This window comes from Canis aureus, chromosome 26 (assembly GCF_053574225.1).
Source record: "Canis aureus isolate CA01 chromosome 26, VMU_Caureus_v.1.0, whole genome shotgun sequence".
Classification (NCBI taxonomy): domain Eukaryota; kingdom Metazoa; phylum Chordata; class Mammalia; order Carnivora; family Canidae; genus Canis; species Canis aureus.
The window spans coordinates 16916088-16928722 of NC_135636.1; the positions used below are offsets into that span (position 1 = coordinate 16916088).

General features: G+C 37.9%; 1 long non-coding RNA gene across 8 annotated transcripts in view; it reads left to right on the plus strand.

Annotated features, from left to right (window-relative positions):
• LOC144297935 (uncharacterized) overlaps positions 1 to 12635 on the plus strand; it is a 64969-nt gene that overhangs the window by 14010 nt on the left and 38324 nt on the right. For 7 of the 8 annotated variants that reach the window (XR_013364881.1, XR_013364879.1, XR_013364884.1 and 4 more), the window contains exons 2-3: positions 3613 to 3647; positions 11687 to 11775. This is a non-coding gene — a long non-coding RNA (uncharacterized LOC144297935). Of the gene's footprint in view, positions 1 to 3612; positions 3648 to 5397; positions 6068 to 11686; positions 11776 to 12635 lie in introns of those variants that run through there. The other variant, XR_013364882.1, reaches the window with a different exon arrangement.

Below are 12635 nucleotides of genomic sequence, written 5' to 3' on the forward strand. Positions count from 1 at the left end.
CTCTGCCTGTGTCTCTGCCTCTCTCTCTCTCTCTGTGACTATCATAAATAAATAAAAATTTAAAATAAATAAATAAATAAATAAAAATAAATAAAAATAAATAAATAAATAAATAAATAAATAAATAAAATAAAATAAAATAAAATTCACCCTGCCCAGAACAAAAATAACAATGTTGGCCCAAAGTATGATTTTCCCACTTATCTTTTCAGAAGGAGAACAGTCTATACAGAGCAGTGCTCAGGCTCAAGGGGCTTCCACATCTGCAGGACAAAAGCACCACTACTTTCTTACACGAAGAAATATAGCCTCCTTCACTGAACTGGGATAACTCCTGAGTCTAATGCAGGACACACATTGCCAGTTCCAGAGTGGTAGCAACATCATAGTGATATATAACCCTTGAGAAGAAAAGCTTCTCTCAGGACAGGTCAAGCCTGCTTAGTCCTTAAGTCTCAACAGTCACCAATTCATTCATGAAATCACATAATTCTCTTATTTCCTAGTCAAAGAGTTACTAGGGCCACCATTCCTTTACTGGGCCCAGATTTTATCAGTTTTGAGAAGTAAGCTTTAAGTAGGTATATAGCTTATCTGCCACCAGTAGGATCCACTAGGTCTGTCCCCCACCAGATATACCAAATCAAAACTGTGCCTCTGTGAGGTAAATTCTTCATTTTTTCAGGGAATGTGGGAAATGGTATTTTCAGGCAGCTAGTCATCTACATTTGGAAAATTATTGGCATTTCCAGTATAGGTATGAAAATGGCACCAGTTTTCCCCACTTTTCCTTCTTCCTGTTGCACAGTTATTTTGAAATCTTTCTTATAGTATCTTCTGAACTGCTACAAGTCATACCTATAAGTGTTTCTCAGATACTTCCACCAGTACTTCCACCTATACTTCCACATTATAGTCCACCATCATTGCAACTTTTGTCTTTGAAACCTCTTGTTTGTCTTTAAAGTTCATGTGCTACTTATAGACTCCATTAAATTAACTGTGTCTACTTTCAATATAAAACTAGTACTATAATTTACATAACATCATCCTTAGTTGATATCCTAGAACTTGCCCCAAGATCTATTCCGCACCAGGCTCTATTCCATAGATAGGCTTGCATGACTATGGGAAGCAATGAGCAAATTTCATAAGATTCTTTGGAAAAGGGACATGAGAACTCATTTTAGTAAATATTAGTTTGTTGAATTGAGTTTACAGTGACATGCTTATGTCATAATATAGATTGGAATAAAAGAAAATTGAAAGGATGGATGGATGGATGGATGGATGACTGAAAAATGAAAGGCAATCCTTTGTCCCCTTCCTTGAGACAAAAAAAAAAAAAAAAAAAAAGATAATGCTTGGAACATTCTGTATTTCACTCCTCTGTTGAAACATCAGGATGGAGTAGGACTTTGAATTCAAGTGGATGGCTGGTTCTTCTGCATATGTAAGCCCAAGCCAAAATCTGCAGGTGATTTTTATTTCTTATCTCTTTCTGGGACAAATTACTATTATCCTATCATGGAGAACCTGCTCTATGATCCAGCCCCACCAACACTTCATAAATGGGGAACTTCACACTTAGCATTTTAATTCATCCCCAAAGCCCTTCAGACAATCTTCTCTGTTAAATATGGGAAAAAGGCAACTGTCATAACACAAAAGTGGATTTCCACATAGTCAAAAGAAGTCAGCATGGATCAGGAGGATGAAGGTTATCTTGGATCCTAGAAGACTCTAGAGCTAGTTGGTATTAATCATTATAATAGTAACACAGTTTATTAAAATCTACATGTAGATTCATATGCACATCTATGCACAATCCATGCACAGACCTCAATAATGCACAGACCATTATTGCTGGTTCATAGATGCCATTGCCCAAAGTCCTGTATTCCCACTTCTATTCAGTCCCTCCAAGCTCTTCTCTTGAGCAAAGACTTGGAGAATAAAAATTCCACCCTCCTGTGATGTTTGCCCCACCAGAAAGTCTAATTGTATCAAAATCTTTGTAATTGCTCACAGTTCACTTTCTCCTTCCTTTCTATCTTAAGTTGAGGTCTAGAAGTAGAGCCCAAGATGGAGATTCACATGGAAGTAATTTATTGAGAAAGGAGAGAGTAGGGGAAGCAGGAGGATAAGCAGAGTTAGGGTGTGGTCTCAGCTGGAGTCTATCCTTAGTCTGATCCCACAGGGAACTCTGCAGCATGGATTGCTCCACAAAGTTGCCCCCTGCCCTTTTAGAGGCAAAGGGTCCTTTAGTACCCCTGCATCAGTCAGTCATTGGCTATGGGCCACACCCAGGGGCAAAAGAGTTGCTGAATTTCCCAGGCAATTCCAGGCTAGGCAACTCCCATTTGGCCAAGGGCTATTCTCCAGAGAAGGAGACAGCTGTAAGCCATTAGCGGCCAATGCTCATAGCACTTGGGATATGGGAACACCAGCCTGGCAAAGGAGATCTGGGTGGGTCAGCAGCAGCATCCTTATACTTACCATCCTAATTCATCTCAAAAGATATTCTTCTGGACAGTCTTTGGACTCATAATGCTTGTGTTAAAACAATCCCAGTGGAGCAGAATATAATAATATATACCAATCCATAGTATTTACTAACAGCATACCATGTGCCAGGCACTTTTCGAAATGTATCATGTTTACACAATATTCCTATGAGGAGGGCACTTTTAGTATCCACATATTGCATATGAGAAAATGGAGGGACAGGGTAATTAGTGAGTGAGTGGCAGAGCTGGAATTAGCATCCCATCCTCTTGATTCTGCATTAAATTGTCCCCTACTTGTTGCCAAAGAGTAGCAGTAAAAAAGAGAAAGAAATAAACTCAGAGCTAAAGTGGAAAATTTCATTTATACAAGATACCACACCCAACTAGGTGAGAGAAAAACCTTTTGAACGATGGAGAGCCTGAGGACAGTTAAGACTCAGTGTGTGTGTGTGTGTGTGTGTGTATGAATTTCCAAAACGTGGCAGTTTTATCTACTGGGTTGATGTTCACCATTTGAACTTTCATCATTTAAATCCCATGAAAGTGCCGTTGCATAAGACGTGACTCTCTGCCAAATGAAATAATAGCTAACATTTGTCAAGCTCTTTCTGTGTGCCAGGCACTGTTCTCAGCAGTTTATGTGGATTATATCATGTAATCCTCAGAATCACAGCATGAGGCAGCCCAATTTTCAGATAAGGAAACTGAGGCACAGAGAGAATAAGTAATATGCCCAATGGCACATAGCTGGAAAGCATCAGGCCAGTTTTCATAGTGTGTAATCTGGCTGTCAATCTATGTTCCCAACTTCACTATGTTGCCACCAAAAGAGTCATGGATGGTTAGGGCTAGGATTCATGGAGAGGCAAACTTTCCTGACTTAGAAATGAGAAAACTAAGGCCTAGAAAAAGCTGGTTACTTGCTCAAGGTCACAAAGACCCAGGATTCTTAATTTTCCCCAGAGTGTTTTCCATATTTTGACAAGTCTTATCTACATGAAAACAAAACAAAACAAAACAAGAAACAGTATCATTTACTTGCCAGTAATTCAGAGGTGTGTTTTTAAATGTTTGAAGTCTTTTTCTTTTCTCTTTTCTCCAGGAAGCAGATGACATCAATGGTTGCTATTCAGGAAGGTGAGAAAGAAATATCAATATCTATCTAGCCTAGGAAGAGAATACTCTGTCTCTACAGACTGTTGTGAAATATGGTAACTCATGTATAACTATGTGATACCAATTCCAAGTTGCTATTATGTCTTTTGGCCAGAACCTATAAGCTCCAATCTGAAAGTACATCTCTTTAGAGAAAGGAAAGGAAAGGAATACAAGAACTAATATTTATTAAATAACTACTGGATGCCAAGCCCATTGCTCTATGTATGTTATGTAAATTATTTTAAAAACCCTTTTTTTAAAGAAGATTTTACTTATTTACTCATGAAAGATACAGAGAGAAAGGCAGAGACATAGGCAGAGGGAGAAGCAGGTTCCCTGTGGGAAGCCTGATGTGGGACTCAATCCCAGGACCCCCAGGGTCATGACCTGAGCCAAGGGCAGACAGTCTACCACTGAGCCACCCAGGTGCCCCCTCAAAATAATCTTTTAAATCAGAATGTGTATCAGTTGGCATTTGCTGCATAACAAACCAACCCCAAATTTAGTAGCTTAAAACAATAATTATCTTTATTGATGAGCAGCTAGATGGCTCTAAGGGTTCATGTCAAGCTTAACTGATTTTAGCTAAGTTCATTCATGTTCTTGAGGGTAGCTGGTGGATTGGCTAAAGACTGGCTGGTCTAGGATACCCTTAGCTGGGATGACTTGTTTCTGTGCCACATCCTACTGAAGGATATTCCAGGCTTGTTCATATGGCAGTAGCTGAAGGGAGCAAGCAAAAGCATAAAAGTCCTCTGAGGCCTAGGCTCAGAATGGACATACCATCTCCTGTGCCTACTCTATTGGCTAAAGCAAGTCACAGGACTGGCCAGATTATATAAAAAGAGAAATAGATTCCATTCCAGATGGGATGAGCTATAAGACCACAGTACCAACGGTATGGGTATAGAAACTGTTAGAAAACTGGGAGAGTTTCTTATAACCAACCTACCATAAATATCCTAGAATATTCCAGATCATTAACTGGTATGTTTTCCCCCCCAAACATATGTCTCCATCACATATCTAGTCCACTTGTGAAGACATTTGTGTTCACTTTGTTGGCTTACAGAAAATTCAGGAAAGGTGCCACTGGGTTTTAAGGTGCATACAGAATTTTCAATTTACCCAAGTAAAACAAATGAGCATCTAATCCCACCAAATGTCTTTAGGATCTCATTCTAAATAGTATCTATCTCCCCCACCTTACTGACTGCATCACTTACTGGTTGAAAGAAGAACCAACTGGATAGAAACTAACTGGATATGTTTTTCTTTTCTTGGGTTTCCAGCTGGGTTTAATAAGAGACCAGACCAACAACCAAAGGTCATTCCCAATGCCCCAACCAAAATGGAAGCACATCTTTCCCTAGTGCTTTGTTTTACAAATAGAAAAGAAAGATGTATTTGAGGCTGGGAGCACTCTAAATCAGGGATTGCAGATAGTTTTATCCCAATGCCAATTCCAGTTGGTGAGTGGAAGCTACTAGAAGTTCTATGTCGAAAACTCATATTAAGCCTTAGGAAGTTCTAATAAAATCAGTAAATCACAAGAATTTTCCAGCTGATGGAAGTAGATCTTAATGAAGTAGTGCCTTCAGCCTAATTCACACCAAGATAAAATATACTTGAGCAGTGATGGATTTCCACCATTATGTTAAACTCACAGGGTAAGCAGATCCTCATCCCCTGGGCCTTTCTCCCAATACTTGTTTCTTTTAACCTCTAGGTGGGCTGTTTTTGAGAAAGACAAGCAAGGTTTTAATCAGCCACTAGGTTTTATCATGGCTAATCCAAAGACAAACACATGGGACAATACCAAATTCAAAACCGAGGAAGAATGATCAAACACACTAAAATAATTCAAGAACATCACAACATAATGCACCACCCTCTCTTTGCTTGCACCAGACCTCAATTTACATGTTTCTCAATATAACATCATCTACCTACTGAGTCAAGAAGGGTTTGAGGCTAGTACTAGATGGTCAAGGTCTACTTTAATTTAAGAAGAATCATTTCAACAGTAGCTTCTTGCAAGATACATCTAGGAAGGCAAGAGAAACAAAAGCAAAAATGAACTATTGGGACTTCTTCAAGATAAGAAGCTTTTGCACAGCAAAAGATACAGTCAAGAAAACTAAAAGACAACCTACAGAATGGGAGAAGATATTTGCAAATGACGTATCAGATAAAGGACTAGTATCCAAGACCTATAAAGAACTTATTAAACTAAACAGCAAAGAAACAAACAATCCAATCATGAAATGAGCAAAAGGCATGAACAGAAATCTCACAGAGGAAGACATAGACATGGCCAACAAGCACATGAGAAAATGCTCTGCATCACTGGCCATCAGGGAAATACAAATCAAAACCACAATGAGACACCACCTCACACCAGTGAGAATGGGGAAAATTAACAAGGCAGGAAACCACAAATGTTGGAGAGGATGCGGAGAAAAGGGAACCCTCTTACACTGTTGGTGGGAATGTGAACTGGTGCAGCCACTCTGGAAAACTGTGTGGAGGTTCCTCAAAGAGTTAAAAATAGATCTGCCCTATGACTCAGCAATTGCACTGCTGGGGATTTACCTCAAAGATACAGATGCAGTGAAACGCCGGGACACCTGCACCCCGATGTTTCTAGCAGCAATGTCCACAATAGACAAACTGTGGAAGGAGCCTCGGTGTCCATCAAAAGATGAATGGATAAAGAAGATGTGGTTTATGTATACAATGGAATATTACTCAGCTATTAGAAATGACAAATACCCACCATTTGCTTCGATGTGGATGGAACTGGAGGGAATTATGTTGAGTGAAATAAGTCAATCCAAGGACAAACATTATATGGTCTTGTTCATTTGGGGAATATAAAAAATAGTGAAAAGGAATAAAGGGGAAAGGAGAGAAAATGAGTGGGAAATATCAGAGAGGGAGACACAATATGAGAGACTCCTAACTCTGGGAAACAAACAAGGGGTGGTGGAAAGGGAGGTGGGAGGGGGTGGGGGTGACTGGGTGACGGGCACTGAGGGGGGCACTTGATGGGATGAGCACTGGGTGTTATGCTATATGTTGGCAAACTGAACTCCAATTTAAAAAATATGAAATAAATAAATAAATAAATAAATAAATAAATAAATAAATAAATAAATAAAAATAAATAAATAAAAATAAAAATAAAAATAAAAATAAAAATAAAAATAAAAAAGAAGAATCATTTCAGATCCATAACAAGGCTTTTCAACAATGCAGCAATTTATAATATGGCGTAGAGAAGAGGACCTAAAAACAAGTTCAAATTTTGATATGGGCCCTTGTCATTATGCAAGTTTTAATATCTTTCCCACAGTCTCAAAAGAGACATAACATATCCATCTCAAAGGTTGTGGTGGAATTAAATGGGCTAATATGTAAAGCATCCAGATTAATAACTAGCACATAGTTGAGCCTCCTAAATGCAGCTATTGTCAACAGTAGCAAAGATTTACTCAGTTTCTATTATATGCTGGGAACTATGTTCCATGCTGTGTGCAAACAATAGAGAAAATAATCAAAACATAAAGACCTGCTCTTTACCTTTTGGAAATACAGAGTCTATTTGAGAAACAAGATGAAATTGCATAAAATAAATAAGAACTGTATTTAGAGAACAATATACGAAATGCTCAACCAGACTCTGAGAGTACTGGGAATCTGGGATCATTGTCTCTATTTCTTGCCAGAACAATAAATTAGTTTCTCAAACATGTTGACAGTTCTATTTTCTTAAGGCAGTTATTGGAGGTGACTTAACTATCCAAACTTGTTTCATCTGAGTTTTGAATACTTTTATTTGTACTTTGAGTGCCACCAAATAATTTTATATGACAGATATAAAAGATAGTCCATCATTAGCTAAAGAGAATAAGGCCACCACCTATCACTCTGGTGCCCCAACTTTTACTTTCCATATCATCATCCACTCATCATCTGTTCTATTGTGAGACTTCAGTGAGGTAGAATAAAAGTGACAACAGGCCAAGTCCTGATGCTTTCCCAATTTTCCCCTAGATGCCAATGCCTCTGAATAATCACCTTTTCTTTCCATTACTGAGATGTCATTATGCAGGCAAAGCATGTTCTCAGTTGCCCACAGTAGGCTAGAGGCAGGGTACATTGTTCAAAGATAACTCATGTCTTATTAAATGTCAAAACTTAACTCACGCGATTCAGACACTGCCTCACCCAATTGCAAGTTGGAAAATTCATCTAGGCTAATACCTCTGTGAACAGTGGTGAAGGAAGGTGATCACTGAGCCCCACCAAAGAGCAGGAAACAATGACTGAACCATATAGATGAAGGCCTTTGTCAGGTCATAAAGCAGCAATGATTGCAATTAATTGCTGATAAAATATGAAAGAGTCTCTTGTTGCTGGAGGTCAGGTGCTAGGACAAAGTACTACTCTTTCTGGGAAGCTTCAGAAAGGCATGCTCTGAATTGAGTTTGTGGGAAGACAGATTAGTGGATCCATGTTGCAGGCACTGCAAGGAAAACAATAGTGTAGAGCCATACATGATGGAGAGAAAACCCAAAACATGGACATCCCTCCCCAAATATATATCCAACTTCCCTGGCTAACATGGCCCCTCCATCAGATGGCTACTTCTGAATGATTTCCCTAGCCAGGTTGCAATGGGGATAGTGATGGTGAGAGTGCCAATCCCACAGTTTTTTCATTGTCACAAGAGGCAATGATACATAAATAAAAATTATGAAAAAGGAGAAAAATCTACCCGGAAGTAACATGAGATAACATTTGGAAAATCTTTGGAATGTATATTGTTAGACTAAAGCCTAGGTGTTCTTAACTCTAAGATGATATTTAGGATTTGTTTATCTAAATGCACAGAGAAAGATGATGGTAGGAAATCCATTCCTAGAAAAGGCTTTCCAAGTGCCTTTGAAGTCCAAAACATCACCGCTAATGGCTCACCCATACAGTTCACGTTGTATGTGTTTGTCTACTGAGGGTTGAAGTCATAAATACACATGATTTTTCTTCAGTACGTTGATCTTCTCAATGGTTGAGGAAGTGATAAGAAATATACAGGGAATCAATACATACTAACAAAATAACAAAGTTTAAAATGCAGATCGTACTAGATATAAGTTAACATTCCTGAGTGAGTTAGACAATGGTTTCCAAAAGTTGGTCATGAGTTGAATAAATCAAAATAATCAGGGAACCTTACTAAAATACTAATTCCCAGATCTTGGCCTGTATTAACCAAATGGGAATTCTTGGAGAAAGGCCTAGACACTTTAAATTTTAGAAGTTCTCCCAAGTGATTCTGACACAAAACTTTTCATATAGGGTGATAGTTTCAGGATTTACAGCAACTAAATAATTATACCCTCTGTAGGAAAGAGTACTGGACAATGAGTGAGGGAAATCAGGCCAAGATCAGCCTCTGCCTTAGAGAAGCTCTGTATCCTGGACCCTTGGTCCCCTAAGTATAATGTGCAATGTAGAAAGTGAAATGGCAACATTGGCATCACCTAAGAACTTGTTAGAAATGCAGAATCTCAGGCTCACCCCTCACCTATAACAAAGGACTTGGCATTTTAACAAGATCTTCAGGTAGTTCCTGTGTGCTTTAAAGTTGAAGAACTACCTAGATCAAGTCATTCGGTCATCTCTGGGTTTCATTTGGAAACTGCTGTCTTGAAGCAGATAGCTTCTACATCCTCCTCCAATGTTGATGATGGACGATGACCATCAGAGTGAAGATGCAAAGGGGAAAATATACAGAAGTTCTAGATAGAATGCCAGAAAAAAAGAGAATTTGAGATTAAATAGATATACATGTACACACACATACACACACTTTTAGAGAAACCATTTGTCTAAGAAAAATCCAAATCCCATTATATATACACCCTCATCTGAGACCATGAGAACTTGGTCAAGCAGGGGCAGTACCTTGCTGGGAATGGGAAACTGAGGATGTAAGAAAGGTTGTGGACAACCCAAAGTTCCAGGGCATGTCCAGAGGAGAGGAAGAACTAGAATCCAGGTGTCTCCACTCCCAGCCCTGGACCACCCTGTCTTGTTGTCTCAGCTGCATCAGGAAAAATTAAGAAAACAAGAGCAGGACATAATAACAAAGACAGCAGGTGTTTATAGAGGGTGGTATATGGACATGGCTCCTTAGCCCCATTCCCGAGCCACTTTAGTCCTTGGATATTTATTTTAATATTATTGAAATTTATATGATTGAAATGTAACTTTCGGGCTCTCATATTCTGAAAACCTTCCTTCTCTTCCCCCTTTCAGCTATGTATGGTTTCTCTTTGGAGAACCAATGTCAAATGAATATACTCTTCCAGTTTCTAAGAGTCAAACTTCATGAATCCTGACTGGCATCCTTGCTTTTCAGATTCCAGACCTTAGTTGCCCATCACTTACCCTTTCATGAACTCTGTATCCAAGTTATGTGTATTTCTTACTTTAAGATTCCCATGTCAGGAACTTAGATATATACACAGAGATATATACAAATGTAGATTCACTTATTCTTCCTAATTTCATAAATGGGAAATTTATGAATATTAATAACATTCAAACATTATATACATATGGAACATAAAGATGAAATTCTTTTTTCTCATTGGCCCCCAGAAACAACTATTGTCAACAACATGGCAAATATTCCCTAATGTTTTTCCTTTTTCTTACACATAACTTAAAAAAAAATCATATTATACAAATTATTTTGTAACTTGCTTTCTTCACTTTATATCTCTTGGTCATCTTTTCAAATTAATTTATAATTGTCTCCCTTCTTCATCATAGTATCTTTATGGTATTCCAACATTTTACCAACCATGTACCTGTTGACAAACACTTGAACTATTTCTGATTTTTTCTTTTATAAACTATGCTGCACCTCTGAATATATAACACCAACAGGAAACTACACATTAAATGACAAGGTATTCAGTTCATTTTTGTTTGCTGATTACTAGGTTTTCTCCCATTGCATCTTGTGATAATGGTGACAATAAAAGGCTGGATTTATTGGAGGGTTCAAAGATTATGGAATTATGATTCCTACTGTCTGAAAAACCCTGCACATGCTCTGAGGGCACTCAATCTTTGCTACAGAAGCTCTTTGTCCATACCACATGCAATCTACCCCCACACTGCCTTACCATTCAACCCATGGGTAGTTGAATGCTTAATTCTACACAGCTCTAGGTGCTGGCACTAGGACAGTCAGCAATACAGACACAGTCACTGCTCCCAAAGGGTCTACAGTCTAGGAAGGACATTAGAGAAGTAAACAAAAGATAAAGAATTTCAGATGGAGATATGTGGCATAAAGAAAATATTGCCAGGTAATAAGATGGAGAATAACTGGCCAGGGTACCTTTCAAAGCATTCTTTTTTGAACAGATAACATGATCCTTTGTTAAAAATTCTAAAAGCATTAAAAATAAGCATAAAAGTTCATGAAAATTGACTTCCTGCCAATTGGGTCCCAACTACCCAATTACCCTTTTTTCTGAAAACCAAGGTGTCTTGAATAATCTCTAGAGATAGCTTGTATATATGTAAGAAAGCGTTTATAAACATATAAAAATGTGTGTATGTATGTAAAATTATTCACTCATGTCAAAATATATTTTTCTTTAAAAAAATATAACCTTAGATTAAAAGGTTAGAAATTATCTGAAATTATCAGAAATAGAAATTATCTGGCTGATATACTCAGACATAAACACTCATCAGAGAGAAATGACATAAATAATCTAATTCACACTAATTCTTGTAATACAACAAAATTTTTCCTCTTCATTCACTGTAAAGCAATGGGCACATGATATAAAGAACTTCCTAATGGGGAAGATGGATGGATAGATGGATGGATGGATGGATGGATAAATGAAAAGACAAATACCAGATTATTGAGAGAGCTTAAATCTCTTTGTATATCTTCTGTCTATTCCTCATATTGAATACAGCTTTAATTCAACTCAGCAAATATTGATGGAAAGTCAAGACCATCAGAATGGCCCTTCAAGGTTTCTTCTAATTTCAGGATTCCACAAAGGTATATGGAAAAACAAAATGTTGCTTGGTTTTCCTTTCTTATTACTTTTCTTCTATTTATTAACTGAACAAAACCCAAAGCAAATTTTAAAAATTAAAATTTAGTAGAAAGAAAGAATGCTGTTCTTAAATGTTTTCTGTACTGTGGTTTCCCTTAAATTGATCTCTCTCCTACTGGATCATAACCCAACTGGCATACAGTATTACTGCAGATGGAGAGAAAAAATAAATTACTAAGTTAAACCCCTGACTGAATATATATTTCCTATCTAGCCTGTGGAAATGCTACATGTCATGGAGGGTGGAGGAAGGGATGTGTGCAGTGGCTGTGGAGGGGATGTATATTTTGTTTGCTGAATTTTAATAAGGCCATCTTGGTTTCTGCATGAAAATGAAATGTGAGTTCAATTCACTGATATATATTCTCCAATGAAAATCCAGAGCCTGACCCAGAATCACTGCTCTGGCTCCTTCAGATTTGAGTCATTATCATATTTATTAATCTCCCTCACAGCTGTGTTGGAAACTTATTGGACCAGAAGTAAACTAGCTCAGTTGGAATCTTATTATAACTAAAGCTCTCCCTCATGCTTCCATTTATACAATCTATACAGTTGTCCTTCTGAAGTTTACTCTGCAAGAGCAGACCATATGGAAAGAAACAGGAAAAAGTAAACAACGGCTAGCTGAGGACTTTTTTTGATATCCCAGGGTGACTTGTCCTTCATTAGAGATCGGTAGTAATGTACAATGGACTAAATGTTTGTGACCTCCCAAAATTCATATGTTAAAACCCTAATCCCAGTGTGATAGTATTTGGAGGCGGGGCCTTTGGGAGCTCTTAGGTCATGAAGGGGGAAC